The 22746-nt window shown below is 45.6% G+C and overlaps 1 protein-coding gene across 2 annotated transcripts in view; it reads left to right on the forward strand.

The window, feature by feature from the left end:
- Positions 1–22746, forward strand: part of LOC126272870 (alpha-catulin) — a 396855-nt gene that overhangs the window by 72945 nt on the left and 301164 nt on the right. The gene's annotated exons all lie outside the window — the stretch shown is intronic.

Here is a 22746-nt window from a genome sequence, read left to right on the forward strand (position 1 = left end):
CCAGGAGAAATACTAGTGTGTGCTGTTCAGGAGAATGCGGGGCAACCACAAGGAAAATGACACTGACAAACTTAATCAGTTTGATTTCAAATGAGAATTGCGCCCAAGTTGAACCAGCAAACATAATCTATACCATTTCAGTATCAGTTATTCCATTGCTGGGATCATTTCAAGAGGAAATTTGAGTGCCTACATCCTGTGGCTATGACCCCCTCTTGTGTCACCGCTATGAGTACAATTGTAGCCCCCATCAGTCCCGAGAGTTCCAGTTGGCTCTCAGAGCCGGAAGACTACACCTGCCCCCCTTGATGGTGGGGCACTTCCTGATGCTCCTGCACCATCTACCTCGGGAGTACTGTCTGCCCAACCATCAGGGACACCAGTTCCCACTTCTCAGCCAGAGAAGTGTAAGTCTTCTTCGGCTCCTCTCGCTAGGAAGGGGTCCCTTGGGTCTCTCCCTTCACAGGTATCTGCTAGTGGGAAATATGTCACCTGCCAGTGGCTGAAGTGCACAAAAGCAGCTGGTTGTAGGGCTTCGTGATCATCCTCAGTCCCGGAGACTGAATCAGTGAATCCCTCCCAGCTAGAGAAACCCAAGGATTAGCGAGAGAAACCTAGAAAGAAGACCCCAAACCCACGTGAATTGCAGTGGCATCCACACGACCGCCGCTTACTAGCTCTGCATCTGAAGATAAAGATTCTGGCGTCTGCCGAGGACCTACATCTCGCCAAAATGGATATATCCTGTTGAGGAAATCAGTCGGTGACAGCAGGTGACCCTGAGGCATAGACTACCTCATTAAATGTTTTATACCTTCCCAGTCTCACGATCACATCATCCTCCAGTGGAATTTTGGTGGTTTTTTTTTTTTTTTTCTACCACCTGACCGAGCTACAGCAACTGTTAAGCTTTACACCTGGTTTCAGCATTGCCCTCCAGGAAACCTAGTTCCTGGCTATGCGGACCCCTGCCCTTCGTGGCTACAGGGGATATCACAAGAAACGTAGCGAATATAAAGTGTCAGGTGGAGTTTCCGTTTATGTCGTGAAATAGGTATGTGATGAACCTGTGCCTTTCAAACTTCGTTTGAAGCTGTGGCTGTCAGGATACAGACGACACAGGAAATAAATGTCTGCAAAGTATATCTCCCTCCAGATGGTGCGGTGCCCCTGAACGTGTTGGCTGCACTGATTGATCAACTCCCTAAACCTATCCTTGTTTTGGGAGATCTTAACGCCCATAACCCCTTCTGGGTAGAACCATGCTTAGTGGCTGTGGCAGAGTTGTCGAAAATTTACTATCCCAACTCGACCTCAGCCCCTTAAATACTGGGGCCGCCACACATTTCAGTGTGGCTCATGGTAGTTGCTCAGTCATTGATTTATCAATTTGCAGCTCAGGACTCCTCCCATCTACCCACTGGTAGCACATGACGACCATTGTGGTGGTGACCACTTCCCCATCTTCCAGTCACTTCCCTCAGGGAGCTCAGCATTCGTTTGCTGGGTATGGGCTTGGCGAACCCGGGGTCCTCGAGCTGTGGACTGGTGTGCGCCGCCAGTCTGCTGATACCGTAAGCTCTGGGCATGCTTCAGCGACCACCGTTTGGCGCAACGGTGGAACGTTGTGTGTCTTAGGGACCGGGGATCTTGGCTTGGTTGCCTGGATCGCGAGGACGGTACATACCTCTATAAAAAAAAAAAAACAAAAAAAACCTTCAATCTTAAGGAGTGCTGCGCGCCGATAAGGTGCATGGCTGTTGAGGTGGAACAGTCGCTAGCGGGCAACCTCTGGGGAACCTGCCGCACCTTAGTTGCACGAGGCTTATCCAGGCATGCGGGGCTCTGTCTGGATGGACGTAAGTTTCCCTAGCTGCTCGTGGGACGACAATGAATACCACTAATTCTTCCTCTTTTCCTCCTCCTAATTTTTCGCTGGCCAGTGGGATGGGTGGACCGCTGGTAGGCACTACCGCCCAATCCAACAAGAGGGCTAGGTTAGCCAGTCCTCCTGACTCCGGCGTCAGCAAACGTACAGCAGTTCAGAGTAACAGAGCAAATACTGAAAACCAGAATGGGTTTTTAATTATAAAAAGGAAAGAGGGTTCCTTTGAAAAGGTTTCGCCATTCTATATCCAAAATGGTCTAGAAGGAATAGCTGGAACTTTAAAATCAGTGAAGCGTTTACGGAATGGGACACTGCTTGTTGAAACATCAACTGCTCAGCAAGCAGTTAACCTTCAAACAGCTAAAAGCTTTGTGGAATACACTATCGATACAGAGCTTCACAGCACCCTGAACTCCAGTAAGGATGTTGTTACCTGTAGGGATCTCGTGGACATTCCTGTAGAAGAATTAAAGAGTGAGTGGGCTCAGGAGGGAATTGTTGACGTTCAGAACATCATGAAAAGGGTTGATGGGAACCTGGTGAAATCTGACTCTTTCATTCTTACTTTCAATACCACCAAACTCCCAGAACACGTCGAGGCAGGATTTCTTCGACTAAATGTCCGGTCGTATGTCCCAAACCCAATGCGCTGTTTTCAGTGCCAGCGTTTTGGGCATACAACTCTAGGGTGTAAGAGAGAAGCGGCGTGTGGCAACTGTAGTAAGGCTGCCCATGACGGAATTGACTGTTCGTCGCCTGTCAGATGTATAAACTGTTCTGAAACCCACCCTGTTTGGAGTAGGGACTGTAGAATCTTCCTAGAGGAACGTAAAATACAAGAAATAAAAACAACTAAGCGTATCCCCTACAGTGAAGCCAAAAAGATCTTTAAATCCATGCAGCCCCCTACATTCGTTACGTCCTTTGCTTCCATTGTTCAGAAGCCGCCTCCGAAGGTCGATGCATCTACACAGACGGAGGTTGTTAGTGCTGGCACGAACACGTGCACATGTCAGTGCACTTGCAAGGCAGCAACTGTATCAGAGCCTGTAGCCCCTCCTAGAACAGCAGAGAAAGGTACAGTAGCTCACATTGAAGAGCCCCAGGCATCTCCGACTGCTGAGGCTGTTCCAAAGCCCAGCATGGTCATAACCCTCCCCCCGCCCCCCCCCCCCAGCTCCTGTTCCAGCAAAGCCCTCTAAACAAAGGAAAGCACATGTGAAGCAGCACCAACAGATTAAATCGGCTGGTAAACCCTCGGATCATGTTAATGTGGTCCCGCTAGACGCTTCAGCAGACTCTTCCCCAGAGCTGATGGAGGCTGAGAATATGGGGCAATCATCTCGCCCCAAGACTGAGCCTCCACCCGCTGCAGTCTCCCCACGTCGGCGGAAAGAGAGGCAGAAAATACAACGACCGTGATGGCTCCCATACTACAACGGAACCTGCAAGGGTTCAGGACACATGTGGAGGAACTACGTCTATTGATTCAGGATAGACATATGTGTGTATGTCTGTAAGAGACAAATTTCAGTGAAACATACACCCCAGAGCTACGTGGTTATGTCCTCCACAATAAGAACTACCTGAGTGGACAGAGAGCTCGAGGAGGAGTAGGTATCTTCGTCAACACCAACTACCACTCCTCGCCTCTCTCCATCACGACGGATTTACAGGCATTTGCAATATTAGTACATGTGCGCCATATGCTAACAGTATGTTCGCTTTACCTGCCCCCACATGATTTGCTTGACCAAGAGGCTCTCAGTGATCTTCTTAAACAGCTCCCCCACTCCTTCATCCTCTGTGGTGATTATAATGCACACAATATGCTTTGGGGCTCTGTGAGTACTCGGGAGGACGACGGTTCAATCCCGTCTCCGGCCATCGTGATTTAGGTTTTCCGTGATTTCCCTAAATCGTTTCAGGCAAATGCCGGGATGGTTTCTGTGAAAGGGCACGGCCGATTTCCTTCCCAATCCTTCCCTAACTCGAGCTTGCGCTCCGTCTCTAATGACGTCGTTGTCGACGGGACGTTAAACACTAACCACCACCACCATCTGTGAGTACTTGCCCCAGGGGTAGAGCAATTGAGAGGCTTCTTCTGTCTACCAGTGCCCATTTGCTAAATACAGGTCAAAGCACGCATTTTTGCATTGCAATTGGGTCGTTCTCTGCCATTGATCTATCGCTTTGCTCTCCAGCCATCGCCCACACTGCTGCATGGGAAGTGGTTGATGACTTACATGGCAGCAATCACTTCCCCATCCGGATTCACGTGCCACATGCAGTGGAACCAGAAAGGAAACCGCCTCGATGGGTGCTCGGTAGAGCCAACTGGGCACTGTATAGTCAACTCGCCCAGTTTGAACATCGGGTCAGTGTCCAGGAATGGGTGGATCATATTACTGAAGTGATCCACCGCGCCAGTGAAGCGTCCATCCTACAGTCCACGGGACAACAGAAGCAGCAGCCTGTCCCTTGGTGGAGCGACGAATGCCGCTGTGCAGTCAGGGCTAGGCGGGCACCTCTGCGTAGGTTCAAATGCCGGCCAACTGTAGGGAACCTTGCAGCTTTTCGGGTGGCGAGGGCAAAGTGTCGTCAGATTATACGGGAGAGCAAGAAGAGGTCGTGGCAGCAGTTCCTTAACACCATTAATCGTTCTACACGAAGGTCCATTGTATGGGAGACCATCAGGAGGATTTCTGGGAGAGGTGGGAGGCGCCCTATGGCTGATATAATGTGGAATGGTACTCTTCACACGACCCCAAAAGATATTGCCCAGTCTATGGCGGCTCATTTTGCAGCTATTACTGCAACCGCCAGTCAGAATCCAGCTTTCCAGCCCCACAGAGTGTCTGCTGAGAGGAGCAGTTTTGACTTCCGCTCACCCAATACAGAAGAGTACAACTGCCAGTTTTCCATGTGGGAAGTGGATTCTGCATTGTGTGGGGCTCGTGATACATCCCCTGGCCAGGATAGAATCCACTATAGCATGCTGCGGCACCTCCCAGGGAGAAATAAAGAAATCCTCCTCCGACTTTTTGCTCTAGTTTGGGTGTCCGGTCACCTCCCCGACTCGTGGCGTGAAGCAATTTTAATTCCTCTTTTAAAACCTGGGAAAGACCGCACGTGCCCGGGTAGTTACCGTAGTGTTGCCCTCACTAGCTGCGTGGGACCGACCTTGGAGCGGATGGTCAACCGCCGCCTTGTCTGGATGCTAGAATCCAGACAACTCCTTAGTCACTTTCAGTGTGGGTTCTGGAGGTATCGCTCCACCTTTGATAACCTGGCCCTCCTGGAGGCGGCCATATAACAGGCTTTCCTGCGCCAGCATTACCTGTTGGGAATATTTTTTGACATTGAAAAGGCATACGACACTACTTGGAGGCATCTTATCATCAGGCAGCTCCACGAATGGGGTTTTCGTGGATGTCTTCCCAATTTTATTCGGTCCTTCCTGTCGCCACATTATTTTCGGTACCGAGTCGTAGACGTACTGTCTAGTCGCTTTGAACAAAAGAACGGTGTCCCTCAAGGTAGTGTTTTAAGTGTGACGGTCTTTGCTATTGCTATTAATAGTATTACGTCTGTTGTGAAAAGTCCCGTGCAGTGTTCCTTGTTTGTGGACGATTTCTCTGTATTTTACTCTTCTTCCAGCCTTGCAACGACGACTCGTCAGTTGCAACTCACTCTCCGACGTTTGGATGACTGGGCACAGAGGAGTGGTTTTCAGTTTTCAACTGATAAGTCGGCGTGTGTGTTTTTTTTAACCGTTCTCGTTCCATTTTTGACTTGACTGAGTTGAGGATGAGGGACACCGTTTTGAATTTTAAAGACACGGTGAAGTTTCTGGGCCTCGCTTTTGATTCTAAGCTTACGTGGCTGCCACACATTAAGGAACTGAAAAAACGGTCTCTTAAGGCGCTGTCTAGTTTAAAATGTCTTAGTCACCTCACATGGGGAGCAGACAGGACTTGTCTACTCCGGTTTTACAGAGCCTTCGTGCGGTCCCGGCTTGATTATGGATGCACGGTGTATGGGTCTGCAAGACCCACTTATTTGAAGCTGTTTGATGTGGTGCACCATGAGGGGATTCGGCTGGCCACTGGGGCGTTCAGAACGAGCCCCATACCGAGCCTGTGTGCAGAGGCAGGTGAACCGCCACTTCCCCTCCGGCGGCGTCTACTAATGGTGCGCCAGGCCTATAAAACATTATCCACACCATACACGCCTGCATACGACACTGTTGCTCGGCCTCCACTGGAAAGGCTTTTTCGCAACCGGCAACGAGCAACAAGGCCCTATGGGATTCGTGCAAAGGATTGCATTTTAGAGATGGGTGTGGCCGGTTTTAATGTTTCATGTCGAGGTTGGAGCAGATACTCACCTTGGCTCCTCCAGAGTCCCAGACTGATTTTAGATTTGGCAAATTTTAAGAAAGACAGATTTTACTTTCAAATCTTTATTTTTTAACATTTTAGATAGGCATCATGATTTTACAGTAGTATACACTGATGGATCCCAACAGGGGGATTTTCTTGGCTGCTCAGTAGTGTTCCCCGAACGTGTCATCAGGAATTGCCTTCCCCAGGAATACACTGTTTTTTTCCGCAGAATTTCACGCGATCCTGAAGGCACTGGAGCAGATTCGGTGTACTCAGGGCAAAAACTTTCTAATTTTCTCTGACCCAATGAGCGCATTACAGTCACTGCAGAACCTGTACCCATCGGAGAAGTTGGAACAGCTGATTTACGACCAACTGTACATCCTCCAACGACAGGGCAAGCAAGTGTCCTTTTGCTAGGTGCCAGGGCATGTGGGCATACGGGGAAATGAACAAGCTGATAGAGCTGCCAAGGACGCCTGCAGATTACCGGAGGCGACACAATGTTCTATTCCTTTGCAAGGTATTGTTTCTGTGCTGCGGCGGAAGTGTATGCAATTGTGGGAAGAGGAATGGCTGGCGGTGAGGGAAAATAAGCTGCGATTGGTGAAACCCACCATTCAGCCGTGTTGTTCCTCCTGCCGGTCACCTAGGCGTGACGATGTGACCCTTACACGTCTTCGCATAGGGCACTGTCCTCTTACGCATGCCTTCTTACTACGGTGAGAAAAACCCCTACTGTGTGATGCCTGTGGCGTACGAATCACTGTACGCCACATTTTAGTTGAGTGTGATTTATATCGTTCTATCGGGGCGGAAGTTAATATTAGTGGGGATCTGCCCTCGATTCTAGCCGATGACGAGGCGAGTGTCAAGAAAGTTTTAAGGTACTGTGATGTTTCTGGGCTTCAGCCAAAAATTTTAGGTTGGAATTTTTAGTGTGTTGCCGAGTGGCTTACTCCTTTTTATACTTGTAATAGGCCAGTTCCAAACATGTGCTATGTGCTTCATTTTAACAATTTCACTTACGTTCTCTTGCAGTTATCCTCTTTATGTGCTGCATTCCACCTTGCATCTGTTGACGTGCAAACTGCCTATGTAGCCTTTCACTTTTAATTTTAATCCTATTTTAGCACTTGCTGCATTTTAGTGACACTCGTCCGTTGTTGTTTCCGTTCGGGCGCTAAAGACTACACTGTTGAGCGCCCATATCCATCCATCCATCCATCCATCCATCCATCCATCCATCCATCCATCCATCCATCCAGTCACTGCCCCGGAATCAGGCCCATTTGCGGCTGCCCAGGTAGGCTTTAAACAAGGCAGGCTAGGAAGCCTTCACCTCTGCTGTCACCGTTAAATCTCCCCCACATCGTAATATCGATGATGTGTTGGTTGAGCAGGTAACAACGATCGTTTCTGAGGCCGAAAACACGATCCCTCGTTCTTTAAGGTGCCCCCGGCGAAAGACAGTCCCTTGGTGGTCGCCGGAAGTCGCTGAGGCAATTAAAGGGCGTCGGCAAGCTCTATAGTGGCATAAGCGGCACCCTTCCCCGGAGCACCTCATAGCCTTTAAACGGCCGTGCCCGCGTTCGCCAGCTTATCAAACGACGGAAACAGGAGTGCGGGGAGCGATACGTCTCGACCATTGGGTGCCATACATCACCTTCCCAAGTCTGGATGAAGATCAAACGAATTCCTGGGTACCAGACCCCAACAGGTGCTCTCGGTGTTACAAAAGGCGTGTCATCTACCAACGCAAACGCGATTGGCGAGCACGTTGCCGAGCACTGTCCTCGCTCCTCTGCGTTGGAGAATTACCCCAGCCTTTCGCACTCTCAAACGGCGGATGGAAAGGAAAGTCCTCTCGTTCAGTACACGCCACAGTGAACCCTATAACGTCCCATTTAAAGAGTGGGAACTCTTCGGTGCCCTTGCACATTGTCCCGACATAGCTCCTGAGCCGGATGGGATCCACAGTCATATGATTAAACATATCTAGTCTTACTACAAGCGACATCTACTCGTCATATTCAACCAGATCTGGTGCGATGGCATCTTTCCGTCGCAGTGGCAGGAGAGCACCATCATTCCGGTGCTCAAACTCAGTAAAAATCCGCTCGATGTGCATAGCTATCGGCCCATCAGCATCACCACCAACCTTCTCTGTAAGCTGTTGGAACGTATGGTGTGTCAGCAGTTGGTTTGGGTCCTGGAGTCACGTGGCCTTCTGGCTCCATGTCAGGGCGGCTTCCGCCAAGGTCGCTCTATCACTGATAACATCTGGTTGCCATCTTTTTTGACTTCCGACACGACCTGGCGACATCAAATACTTACTACATTGTATGAGTGGGATCTCCAAGGCCCACTCCCGATTTTTATCGAAAACTTTCTGTCGTTCTGTACTTTTTGGTGCCTCCCATAGTTGCCTCCCTCCCGTATTCAGGAGAATGGCGTTCCACAGGGTTCTGTATTGAGTGTATCTCTTTTTTTTTAGTGGCCATCAACGGCCTAGCAGCAGCCGTAGGGACGTCGGTCTCCCCTTCTCTGTATGTGGATGACTTCTGCACTTCGTATCGCTCCTCCAATACTGGTGTTGCTGAGCGGCGCCTACAGGGAGCCATTCACAAGGCGCAGTCATGAGCTCTAGCCCACGGCTTTCAGTTTTCTGCCGCAGTGTCATGCACTTCTGTCGCCGTCGTAACGTTCATCCGGGACCTGAACTTTATCTTAATGACGATCCACGTCTGGTTTACCGTTTGGCGGCGCACTCAGCGTTGCTTTTCCTCGACCCAGTACACCACTGTGGCGTTCGCCTAGCGACGGGAGCTTTTAGATCGAACCCTGTGGCTAGTGCCCTGGTAGATGCCGGAGTCCCTCCATTGCGGATCCGCCGTGCACAACTGCTCGCCAGCTATGTTGCACACATTCGTAGTTCTCCTGAGCATCCAAATCACCGTCTCCTTTTCCCACTCACGGCAGTTCATTTCCCGCATTGTCTGCCCCGGTCGGGGCACACGATTGCAGTTCACGTACGATCCCTTCTGTCCTAACTGGAGTCCTTTCCTTTACCACTTCTACTTGAGGTCGATTCACGTACACCTCCTTGGTGTACACCTCAACTAAAGCTTCGTCTGGGGCTTTTGCATAGCCCTAAGGACTCCGTTATCCTCGCCGCTCGCTGATCTCACTTCCCTTCGATTTTTGACGTGTTCCGGGACTGTGAAGTGTTTACACCGACGGCTCGATGGCTGATGGTAATGTTGGCTTCGCCTATGTCCACAGTGCCTATATTGAACAGCATTCTTGACCGCTGGCTGCAGTGTGTTCACTTCAGAGCATGTGGCCATATCTCATGCACTTCAGTACATCGGTTCCTGTCATGGTGAGTCGTTTCCTCTCTGTTCTGAATCCCTAAGCAGCTTACAAGCTATCGACCAGTGCTACACTCGCCATCCGTTGGTAGCGCATATCCAGGAGTCCATCTCTGCCCTGGAACGGTCCAATCGTTCAGAGGTGTTTGTGTGAACCCCAGGACATGTCGGAATCCCAGATAACGAACATGCTGACAGGCTGCCCAAACAGGATACGCAGAAACCGCTCCTGGAGAGGGGCATCTCTGAAACTGACCTGCGTTCTGTCTTACGCCGCAAGGTTTTCCGGCCTTGGGAGACGTAGTGGCATAACAGTATGCACAACAAACTGCCTGTCATTAAGGAGACTGCGAATGTGTGGAAGTCTTCCCTGCAGGCTTCTCGCAGGGAATCAGTTGTCCTTTGTTGACTCTGAATTGGCCATACGTGGCTTTCATATGGTCACTTCCTCCGTCGCGAGGGCCCACATCAGTGTCCCTGGGGCTCCCAGATGGCAGTCGTCCACCTCTTGCTGGACTTCCCACTTTTAGCCGCTCTGCGGAGGACTTTTAACTTTCCCAGCACCCTACCTTGGTGTTGAGCGATAACTCCTCAACAGTAACTTTAGTTTTACGTTTTATTTGTGAGGGTGGGTTTTATCATGTGATCTGAGTTTTAGTTCATGTCCTTTGTCCCTCTGTGTTCTCCACCCTAGGGCTTTAAGCGTGGAGGTTTTGTGTGTTGCAGAGTGGCTGGCTCTTTCTTATTCTCATGGTCAGCCAGCCATTGTAATCTCCTTTCTTGTTTTTAATCTCCTCTCCTTGTTTCTTGCGTGTCTCTGTGGTTTTCTTGTCCTGTTTTGTCCGTCATAGTGTTTGTTGTCCTTCTGTCGTTCTTCTGGTTCTTCCTTTCTTTTGTTATTGTGCCATTGTGTTGGGTAATTGTTCCACTGGGAACAAGGTACCGATGACCTCGCAGTTTGGCCCTCCTCTCCCCTTTTAAACCAAAAATCCATTGCTGGGGCCATTTCACACATTGAGAATGCTCATGGTAAATTGTAGCGATTCAAGTTAGCACAAACCCCAGAGCGCTTCGTTAAAATCAGAATGTTTCCTGTAAGGACGTTTACTTATTGACGACAAATGGTCTTAATATCAAAACAGTTTTTATTCCAAAGGGGAAGTTGTCTCGCCAATTTTCTTCACCCCATATGAGTAATTTTCCTACAATAGACAAGGTTATCGTAAGTTGTCTCGCCAATTTTCTTCACCCCATATGAGTAATTTTCCTACAATAGACAAGGTTATCGTAAGCCCCCTCAGCTATGCAGAAGATACAGCCATCCTAACTGTGGGATGCCGCATATATAAGCGGAATACAGTTTCAAATACAGTGTATACTAATGGAGACAAATTCACTCAGTCCGACTGACACCAATACACTATTGTTTAAAGAGAAGAAATACGTACACGACTGGATGTACTAGTACAGGAGATCTTGCGGTAGTCGACAACACATCTTTGAAAACAAAGCGAAATATTCTTGCTCTTGAGACCAAACTTCAACGAACGGAAACAATCAAACCTAATATTTATCAGGAAACTGCTACTGCATTTCACTAGTAGTGAACTAAATACAGGTATCAAAACAAAATTCTACAACGCCACAGAGCAGCTGGAGAAAAATCCACGCCTTGAGAGGAAAATTAGAAACTGTCAGAAGTGATGCCTAGGAGCCGCTAGATCGTCAGACCTATAGAGAAAAAACTGGAACAATAAAGCCAACCGCAGACGGGGTAATCAGACTGTTAAAGTGGACGGCGCCTGTAACTCTGTGAAACTACTGTAAAAACGCAGGCACAGGTGACCTCAACGATAGTTGGAAGTATATCATTAACAAAATGACGACTCAGCATAGGAAATTAGACGAGAACGTGAAGACCAATCAGTGTGTGCAGGTCGCTCTGATTATATTATGAAATCATCGACGATCACTGGAGAGGAAACAGAAACATGCTTAAGAATTTATTGATTTTTTTTTTCAAAACCATAGTATCAGTGCTTTTATACTTAAAGTGTATGTCCACAGAGTATAACTACTTTCAGCTACTCACCGTCTTGTACACAAACGTAAGCAGGTGGTGAACGACGAGGGGTAAAATAAGACAAGAAATCGTTCCTTGTGGACGAGGATGATTTCGTTGTTTCTGTTTTGAGATTCATGTAAAAGTTTTTGGAGTAAACTGACCTGCTATCACCTGTACGCACACGTCGATTGGATTGGAGCAGTTCACATGTTCGGCTAATTTTACCGTTGCGGAGGAGGCAGCAACCTAATAAAGTTTTCATAATTTCTTACAATTCATTGAATAAAAGAAGCTGCTGAAACCCCAGCAGTTACCCCCCCCCCCCCCCCCCCGCACGGAAATCCGTAGAAGAATAAAAGATGTGTACTTTGCCGATTGCATGGACACCATTGTTCATATTGTTCATGCTTGTAATCAAGGAAACGGTGGTGCTAACGTAAGCGGGTGTAACAGAGCTTGGAATGTTACTAAAACTTAACACTTTCCAGCACTTAACTTTCGTAGTGATGAAGCGATGCAAGCAGAGATGAGGTTGTGACTCCGTCAACCAAGTTGAACATCCTACAGTGACGTTATCAACAAACTGATCTGTCGTTGGGAGAACAGTGTTCGTCGTTAGGATGACTGTTTTGAGAAATAAATGTGTAGACATGAAGAATGCAGTTGCAGAATGTTAATACAGTTTGTTTTATGTAAAAACTTTTGTTTTCACATAAATTCGGAGGCATGACCTACCAGCGCATCCTCGTGTAAATGAAAGTTTTTCTTCAAACGATGTTTATAAACGTCCACTTAATATTTGATGTATTATTTTTTGTTAATGATTAATACTTGTAATTGTTTTGAGAAATAAATGGCTTAATCTGTACATGTTTTGATTAGTTCCTTTAATGCAAATTCTCAGTATTTCAATCATACCACCACATACCCCAGGCACTGTTTTTGCTTAGGATACACGTTTCGGACAAGGGGAAAAGTGGGTGCTCACCCTATTTACTGTTTACGTGATAAATGTTATGTTGGAAATACGGTAATAAACTTTGAAAAAAAAATTAACGGTGTGTTTCTCTGTTCGGAATACCAGTGCCTTGGATTATCGTGTTCTATTCAGAAACACAAGTTTGTCGGCCAACACAAATACCTGAAAGGTATCTTGGTTTTTAGCTTACATCGAAAATAAAAATACCTGTAGCTGCCACACGTTCAGAATTTGTGGCGTTCTGGAGACCACTCTGCAATCATTTCACGATGAAGCAGTGCTCCACAAGCACGCTTATCCCCGATGCATCAACGAACGAATGTGTCGCACATGAACAGGTCCGTTCATCCGATACTTGACCTTACATCATAGTTACAACGGTCGATTCGGAGTCCATTTTCGTTTTTGTTTAAAACACAGCCAAAGCGTTGTCAAAAATAATCCTCGAAGTTTTCTTCTTTATGTACTAAAAGTTTGCTAAGGCTGTTGATAGTTTCATTATCGATGAACTTTGAACATGACCGAGAAAGATGACGAGTGACAAGTGTCAGGATCAGTACCCAGTGAAGTCGCTCGCCACCGGCTTTGCCAGCGTACCGCTGACATTAGTCTCCGCCTCGATGCTACACTGAGTACTTGCAACAAATATCTCAGACTACAGTTGTTCTTACGAGGGACACGAACTCGACAAAAAATTCGGTAGTAGTACACTACGTGATCAAAAGTATCCGGACACCTGGCTGAAATGACTTAAAAGTTCGTGGAGCCCACCATCGGTAATGCTGGAATTCGATATGGTGTTGGCCCACCCTTTGCCTTGATGACAGCTTCCACTTTCGCAGGCATACGTTCAGTCAGGTGCTGGAAGGTTTCTTGGGGAATGAGGGCCAATTCTTCACAGAGCGCTGCACTCAGGAGATATATCGCTGTCGGTGGCGGCGTTCCAAAACATCCCACAGGTGTTCTGTTGGATTCAGGTCAGGACTCTGTGCAGGTCAATCCATTTTAGGGATGTTATTGCCGTATAACCACTCCGCCACAGGCCATGCATTATGAACTGGTGCTCGATCGTGTTGAAAGATGCAATCGCCATCCCCGAATGGCTCTTCAACAGTGGGTAGCAAGAAGGTGCTTAAAATATCAACGTAGGCCTGTGCTGTGATAGTGCCATGCAAAACAACAAGGGGTGCAAGCCCCCTCCATTAAAAACACGACCATATTATAATACCACCACCGCCTCCGAATTTTACTCTTGGCATTACAAACGTTGGCAGATGACGGTCACCGGGCATTCGCCATACCCATACCGTGCCATCGGATCGCCACGTTGTGTAGCGTGATTCGTCACTCCACACAACGTTTTCCCACTGTTCAGTCGTCCAATGTTTACGCTCCTCACTCCAAGTGAGGCGTCGTTTGGCATTTGCCGGCGTGATGTGTGGCTTAAGAACAGCCGCTCGACCATGAAATCCAAATTTTCTCACCTCCTGCGTAACTGTCATAGTACTCGCAGTGGATCCTGATGCAGTTCAGAATTCCTGTGTGTTGGTCTGCATATTACACGTTACGACCTTCTTCAACTGTCAGTCAACAGACGTGGTCGGCCTGTACGCTTTTCTGCTGTACGTATCCCTTCACGTTTCCACTCCGCTATCGCATTGAAAACAGTTGACCTAGTGATGTTTGGGAGTGTGGAAATCCCGCGTACTAGACGTATGTCACAAGTGACACACAATCACCCGACCACGTTCGAAGTCCATGAGTTCCGCGGAGCGCCCATTCTGCTCTCTCACGATGTCTAACGACTACTGAGGCCGCTGATAGGGAGCACCTGGCAGTAGGTGGCAGCACAATGCACCTAATATGTAAAGCATATGTTTTTTGGGGTGTCCGGGTACATTTGATACACTAAGCTACTGCCTACCTGCCCAGATGTTCCTGTGAAATAACTAATGATGGCAGGGAAGTTAACTTACGAACATCATATAGGCATGTAAGGCTTTCTCAACAAAATGTAAAATATGCCGCATTTCCAGTCGGGTTGCCTCGCATAAGACGTGTAGGCTGCGTTAAATGAGAGATACTAGAAAATAAGTTTATGAAACAGAAGACATCAAGTTTAGCATGCAGAAGAGAAGGCCTCTTACCGTCCATTTGATTGAACTACACAGTATTAAAGCAGTTTCATTCGTTATGTATGGCGGAAATCTTTAAATCTGCGTTTATAAAGACGTAACATTTTTTTTCTGGCTGAGGTAAGAAAGACGAGATCAGATGTAAAAGATGACTAAAAATATTGTTTCGAACATCCTCAGTAATACCATGATATCCATTGCTCTGTCAAGGACAGGTGAGTTTTAATTGGACTCCTTTTGTCATGTTGCCGGCTTGGAATTAGACTCCCTGTGGTGCTGGACTTGTTACTGGTTGTTCTTATTCTTAGTTTTGAAGGACGTTGCACTGATTTAGTGATGTTACCGTTACTCGGTATCAAGTAAGTGTGAAAAGGAAAAAGTCTTGCCCCAAGAGGATGGTAGACTTCATGTGATGCGGCTTGATGAATTGTGCATTTTTAAGGTGCTAAGATACTGCCTTATTGGCGATATCTTTTGGGTGTAAGAAGTTTCAGGCTATGTCTTGTTGTGATGACCAGAGATATAGCTAACATTGAGCGACGCCTGTAGGTGTTTACGAATAACGGCATTCCACCAGAATAATCATGTGGCTTGGATGAAACAAGTGGGTACGTGGGGTTTTTGTAGCTAACATGTTAGTGGTGCCGGCCACAACAGGAAAACCAGGGTTTCTTTTTAGGCTTTCCTTTCCGTCGCTGAGATGGCTCTCTTGCCTTGTGTAGAGTACTTGTCTGTGAGCTTGCGTTCATTGGACTCTGGAAGAATTGTACCTCCTAGGTAGCTATGCTGCTGTCGCCTGCGCCAAAGTGGAAGTCGTATGTGTTGGCGAAACTGCAACTGGAGTTGGACAGAATGACGACAGCACACAGGAATCATCTCCACTCAATGCACTAATGCTAAATTTCGTTTTCCTCCTGTAGTGTACGACCCTTAACAGGTGTTTGGGGCTGCCAGTACGCCTGCGTTATGTTGTTCTCTTATTATGGTTCACTGTTGCGACCAAATTGTAGGTGCACGCCTCGTTGGTGTGTCTGCGACAAAAAGGTACAAGGGCTATCTAGAGCCGTAGTATTTAGCGTGAGCAAAAGTCAGACAGACACGATGGTGGGTGAAGGGCTAAGTTTATAACCATAGAAATGAAGACATCAAAAATGAATTTTGCTTCGAATTAAAGATGAATTCCGTGAAAGTTCGCTAAAATAAATAAACGTCTAGAGAAAGCTTCATCGACGAAAATTGTTAGAGAATTGCATAATTATAACATTCATGATGAAGGCTGTGTTAAAATCAGTTCTCAAAACGTACATTACCTACAAATGAAAGAGCACAGCATAGATTTGCATGTCTACCTTTACACTGCCCTCACGGCATGGTACGTCAGTTTATGTATGTATGTATGTATGTATGTATATAGAACACGAGGGCAACCGTAAAAGTTGGATTACCGTAATGTTGAGGTTGTTTAACGGTTTAGGTGGCCGTATCGTGGTTTAAACCCAATCCAGTGTTAACACTGAAAGGAAATGTAAGTGATACGATCTATGAAATTGTTTTAGCTGACCATATTCATTCAGTGACGCAGGAATTGGTCTCCAGTGGGAATTTCCCGACGAGATAATGTTCCAACTCATACTCTGCAAGCGGCCAGCTTGATCTAAAACAAAACATAGCCTATAGGCCTTGTAACCTATGGGTGTAAAAGTAATTGACACACGACACTTTTCCAGTATTTCCGAAGAAATCGAGTTTTCTTTCATAAAAAAATGTATATGCGTTCTTCCGAGAGGTATTTCTAGCGATTCCATATTTGCGCTTTGCCCGTATCTGCGTATTACCCATTTGTATGCCCTTCTCAAATACAGTGTGTTACAAAAAGTACGAGTATTCCGTCTTTTGAGAGATGGTAGCGTTAACCAAAGAAAGAAATAAAATCTGGTGAACATGGGCTCTAAAATGCATATCTTTAAGTGCAATGAGCATTTGGTCATCTTCGCTATCGCGAAACATCTCTTCTATTGCAAGCTCTTTGCTATTACGAACATCCTACAGAGTAAGTCTTTGGTGTACGGAAGTCCCATACCTTTAACTGCGGATGTGGGATGTTCACAGCACCCCAGATGTAAAAGTTAACAGGGATTTAGTGAAGCACGTTGGTTACACTGTTGAGCGCCTTTTTAGCTTTGTTCAAAGGGATGCACATTGTTGCGGAACTATTGTTCGTGTTTTAAAACTACTCAACATTGTACACATGTTTTAAATGCTGGGGTGCTGATAACACCCCACCTCCCTAATCGTGCGACTTTGTGTTGAGTAGTGTACATCATGATGTCATATGAGGAAGAGCAGAAAGTCTTAAAAGTTTTTGATGAAGGGGAAGACTGTGAGATTCCATAGATTGAAGATTTGGATGACAGTGCGAATACAGCGATCATGCAACTGCAAGTGATCAGTTTGATGACGATGCTTGAGAAGATCCGGCTTCCTCCTATCCAACAACACCGGATAGGTTTATGCTTGGTCGGGATAAAGTAACTAAATGGATGACTACACCGAAGCCTAATAATATCAGAACAAGGAAGCAAAATATAGTAACTCAGATTTCTGGTACCAAACTAATTTTGCAATACTGCTGCAGAATGCTTTGATGTAAAATGAGCAAATAATTCGCTCAATAGTATAGTGCACCAACCTTTATATTGATCGCATTGAGGCCTTCAAGAACAACAAAAATAGATGCTGAAAAACAATGTAATAGAAATGGGATCTTTAATTGAACTGCTTATAATTGCTGGTTCTTTTAGAGCATCTAAAATGAATTTACAGGATCTCAGGATCTGTCTTCTTCACAGGGACTACGAGTAGAAATATTTCACGCTACTACGTCCCAGGACAGATTTTTGTTCCTTACGAGGTGTTTGTGATTTGATAATATTCGTGATACGGGACAACGTAAGGAACAGGATAAAACGGCTGCAATGAGGGGAGTATTCACCTTCTTCAACGAAAATTGCAGAAATGCGTACAGCCTTGGAAGTTATACCAGACTTGGTTCCCTTTAGAAGTAAATGCCCCTTTTTGGTGTATATTCGTAGCAGACTTGCTCAATACAGAACAAAAATACAGACATTATGAGATGCAAGGGCTTGGTGTACATTTCAAACGGAAGTGTGTGCGAGAAAACAACCTGATGGGCCTTACCAAGTTTGTAATTCAGGTAAAGATGTCGTTTTGAGACTTACTGAGGGGATTCAAGGAACTGGACGAAATATAACAGATAACTGGTACACTAGTATCTAGCTCGCTGAAGAACTACTGAAAAAGCGGGTAACACTTGTTGGCACAATGAGAAAAAAATAAGTCTCAGCTTCCTACTCAATTGTCTGTCATAAAAGGGAGAGAAACTGCAAGTACACATTTTGCTTGCAAAGGAGACATAACTTGCCTTTCATACGTACCTAAAAAGGTAAAAATGTTATTCTGCTGTTAACAGTGCATCCAAATTCCAAGTGTATTGTCACAACAGGTGACAGATAGAAACCTGAGATCATTACCTTCTACAACCTTACAAAAGGTGGAGTTGACACAGTTGTGTGCAACATACGCCGTAGGCAGAACAACAAAACTTTGGGCATTAGCGGTGTTCTTTCGGATGGTAGATATTGCTTGCATTAATGATAAAGTTGTAATGAAGAGCAACATCCCCAGTTTTGCTGTGGAAAGAAGGCAATTTATAAGACAGCTGGGGCAGGAGCTTGTCCATCGTCAGGTTTTAAAAAGAGCTTCAAACTCGGCTGTACCAAGATCCATCCAGCAGTTAAGATCTCAAATACGGAAGTGTTTCTTCCAGCAGTTCAGAGTAATAAACGCACATAAGGAAGATGCACAGTTTGTCCAAGAAATGCTTCATTGTAAGGGTAACCAGTTTGAGTGTTTATATCACATGAAAAACATCTGCAGTAAATGTATCAATTCAGACTCTTCTGCTAGTGATGATGTAAATGTTCAGTGTTGAAATGATTTATCTCTAGACTTTTGACATGAATTATTGTTTTAAGTTGTATTAATATGTCTGTTGTTTGTCAATATCTCTCTATAATTTTAAAATGGTTAAAGCTTTTTTTTGTTTAATTAATTTGAAAAATAGTATGTACACGAACATTTAAAACCATTACACGCATGTTTTTGATTTTTCATTTACGGGTAATTATTCGAGTACCTTAGTGATTAAAATTGTACTTAAATGAATTAATAAAAGACTAGATGCAATGTTTATTATTTATTTATTTATTTATTTATTTATTTTCGTTATAGCCATTTATGGGCTACGTTTACACAACTTCCTTCACTTTATAAAATTTTCTTCCTTCCTCTTTTGCCAGTACTCCTTCATACGTCGGCTCACTCGTGCACGCTCTTCTGCCGAGAATACTCTGTTCTTTTTCGTTTTCTCCTCGAAGAAATCCTTCACCTTCACAACCTTTTTCCTTAAGATCTGCCTGTTCACAATTTCTTCTGCCGATATCCCAGTGCACTTCTTTCACTTGGGTCTTCCTGTGCTCCTGGAAGAGAAGAATCTTGTTGGTGAGCCTCTCTGATTCCATTCTTTTATTATGTCCATAGAAAGATTGTCTTCTTTTCTTCATTGTGGTGGTGATATTTTCAAATCGTTGATAAAGTTCTTGATTTGATCTTAGGCGGAACGTAAACTCATTAGATGTTTTTCTGGGCCCATGAATCTTTCTGAGGAATTTTCTTTCTTTCTTTTCCAAGTCTGAAAGTCCGTTCCTGGCTATTGTCTCAGATGCAAATAAACATTCAGGTTTGACGACTGTGCTGTAGTGTTGGAATTTGGCCTGGTATGAGAGTGATTGAGATTTGTATGTGTTCTGACACAATCTGAATGCTATTTTCATTTCTCTTGTTCGTTCTTCAATTGCTGCAGTGTTTATTGTATAATAAATAATTTAAGAAAAAATCGAAACCTCAGTATCGTATTTATGTAGGGTGCTGTGAACACCCCACGTCCCTAGTTATGTTATGAATGCTCACCTCCCCAGTTACAGGTTAATGATGCATAAACAGTGCAGGAACACATCATTAGTATCGGCCAACACATCCGTGAGCAAACTTGAATTTTTGAAAGAGTGCGTGATTCCGTAAGACGACGTGCCGAATCGGGCTGTATGGACATTGTAATGAGTGTGTACTTAACGATAGATCACAAGTGGAGGTCGTACGTAATAGCAAGCAAATTATTGGGTTGGTGCATAAGTTCGTGGCGTTTTACCATAAGTTTAATGAACACAATAGATACACGGACAGAGACTTGTCATCAATAATATATTTTCCTTGACTATTTACAGCAGTTCTCCAGCGCAGGGCTAACTTTTCGGTTCCGTGACTGTAGAAATCACGTGGGTTTTGAGGCGAAGAACTCGTTGAGCCCATGTTCGGGGCGCATTTTCATCCGTAAAGGAAGTTCCTTGAAGGTTGTTCGAAAGAGAGCGGAAAAACTGAAAATCTGAAGGCGCAAAATCAGATGAATCAGGAGAGCGCAAAATGACTGCCAAACAACTCCTGCATAGTGTTTCTTGTCAGCAGAGCAGAATGCAGGTGGGCGTTATCGTGGACTAGCATCACTTCCTGCAGTCTTCCTGGTCATTGTTCTTGGATTACGTCTGGAAGACGTCTCAGTTGTTGACAATAAATGTCAGCAGTGATGGTTACACCTCGGGGATGCAACTCCTAGTACACTACACTGTCGCTGTTCCACCTGATACATATCATCTCTTGAGGGTGCACGCAGGTCTTTGTAAAGGGAGTTGGTGCTCTGTTTGGGCTCAACTATTCCTTTCTTTTACCGATTTTTGGCCCTTCCCCTTTGCTTGCAATTGTCGGCCGATGGTGGAACGATCACAGTTTGACGTGTGCCAGTTCTCGAGTAGACTAATGTGGATCATTGTGGATTAATGCCTTTCAACGACCGTCTTAAAACCCTGAAGGTCTTCCTGAATGTGGAGTCACTGATGTCAAAACATCCTACTTAAAACGAGAAACCCGTGTTGGGCTATGGCATCATTCCCATACACGGACGAAATGTTTCTGGCTGCCTCCGCTACTGTCATCCCTCTATTGAACTCATATAGAAGATTACGTCCTATTTCTCCACTGGGCACCCCATTTTATAGCGTCCACAGGTCCACTTACTACCTCCGAATGACAGTATGTAAACTCAGATAGCAACAGTGGACTACAAATAAAAAGTTACGGTCGATAAAGAAACCCATAGCAAACGAAATACCAACATGCGAAACAAAAACGCTACGAGCTTATGCACCAACCTGTGATGTTTCACAATAACTCAAGGAAGTGTTCACCCTTGTTCACTGTATTCCGTAGGTCTTTCGTAACAGCAAAGAGCTTGTAGTAGAAGAACTGTGTTTGACAGTAGGAAAGATGACCAAATGCTCTTAGTTCTTAAGGTATGCATTTCAGAGCCTATGTTTATACTGGATCTCTTTGATCGTTGTGGTCCTTAATACAGCCCCTCAGAATGTGGGATACTGTTTTCAGTACTTTGTATTTTATCCCATTGACCACTAATCAATACTCCATTGAGTTTGAAGTTCATGGGAAACGTGGCCGTACAACACCTTAGCCGGGTTTTCGTATCATTTAACAGAAACGAAATACGAAAATATTTGAGAATTTATTGAGTCCCTGGTACGCTTGTGGAATTGGCACGTATCCGCGATCGTAGACTTTCTAGAATGTCGAATCAAAACTGTAGGCGCGCAGTCCGGAACCGTGCGACTGCTACGGTCGCAGGTTCGAATCCTGCCTCGGGCATGGATGTGTGTGATATCCTTAGGTTAGTTAGGTTTAAGTAGTTCTAAGGTCTAGGAGACTAATGACCACAGCAGTTGAGTCCCATAGTGCTCAGAGCCATTTGAACCATTTTCGAATCAAAACACCATTCGGCGGTCTGAATTTCCATTTGTTTTACTTTAGCAACCAGTTTCGGCGCTACATTACGCCATCCTTCAGGCCCCCTGACCGACGTGTAGGATGATCATTCACCAAAGTTACCACCGGCTATTTTCTAATTTTCGTTCGACTTTGCTAAAATCTCACACACAGTAATCTCAGTCTCTACGGGAGATTGTGTACTTGCAACATATATCTCTGGTCGTAGTTGTTCTTACGAGGCACGCGGACTCAACAAAAATTTCGGTTGAAGTATATTTGACTGCAAGGGATGTGTTCAGTGGTAGCTGTTGCACAGGTGTTTCTCTTAAATGCACTCATGATGACAGTGAAGATAATTGCCGAACAGCATACAGACGCGTATGGTTCAAATGGCTCTCAGCACTATGGGACTTGACTTCTGAGGTCATGAGTCCCCTAAAACTCAGTACTACTTAAACCTAAATAACCTAAGGACATCACACACATCCATGCCCGAGGCAGGATTCGAACCTGCGACCGATGCGGTAGCGCGGTTCCAGACTGTAGCGCCTAGAACCGCTCGGCTACACCGGCCGGCAGACGCGTATGGATTTCACAACGAAATATGTCGCATGTCCAGTAAGGGATTGCTTCGCATAAGACATTTAGGCTGCGTTTAATGAGAGAAACTAGACAAATCTTCGTGGTGGGAGAGATTAGAGGTAAGAATCCTCCTACACGTCGGTCAGGGGGCCTAGAGATGGCGTAATGGTGCTCCGAAACTAGTTACTCAAACAAAATAACAATTGGAAATTTAGGCGGTTAATAGATGTTTTTATCCGACATTCTATACTGAAAAGCCGAGGTTCTGCAACCATCTGTATAAAGATGGACAAACAGAGACTCGTAGACTTTCTGATTGCTGTCGAGCCGAGCGCGTTCCTTCTGAAGAGCTCTAGGCACGGCGGC

The sequence above is a fragment of the Schistocerca gregaria genome, chromosome 5 (assembly GCF_023897955.1).
Source record: "Schistocerca gregaria isolate iqSchGreg1 chromosome 5, iqSchGreg1.2, whole genome shotgun sequence".
NCBI classification, from domain to species: Eukaryota; Metazoa; Arthropoda; class Insecta; order Orthoptera; family Acrididae; genus Schistocerca; species Schistocerca gregaria.